This window comes from Morone saxatilis, unplaced genomic scaffold (genome assembly GCF_004916995.1).
Source record: "Morone saxatilis isolate NCDOM2014 unplaced genomic scaffold, NCSU_SB_2.0 Contig8, whole genome shotgun sequence".
Taxonomy (NCBI): Eukaryota; Metazoa; Chordata; class Actinopteri; family Moronidae; genus Morone; species Morone saxatilis.
The window spans coordinates 12,416,727-12,417,002 of NW_023340257.1; positions in this window are offsets into that span (position 1 = coordinate 12,416,727).

Below are 276 nucleotides of genomic sequence, written 5' to 3' on the forward strand. Positions count from 1 at the left end.
ACACACACACACACATACATACTTGCAAGCACACACACATTCCTACAGGCATGTGTGTGATAATGAATGCACTGCATCACTCCTTGTGGGGGGCAGCTGGGAGGTCCTATAATGAGATTCAGCTCCTTGACTCTGTCTCTCTACAGCTGCCAATAAACTTAATACGCTAAATATTTTCTGCTTGGCACACACACATAGTTGCACAGGTTTTCAAGCGTGCATGTGCACATGTACAATTTGCACATGCAGTCATAAAAATGCACACTTGCTGTATGC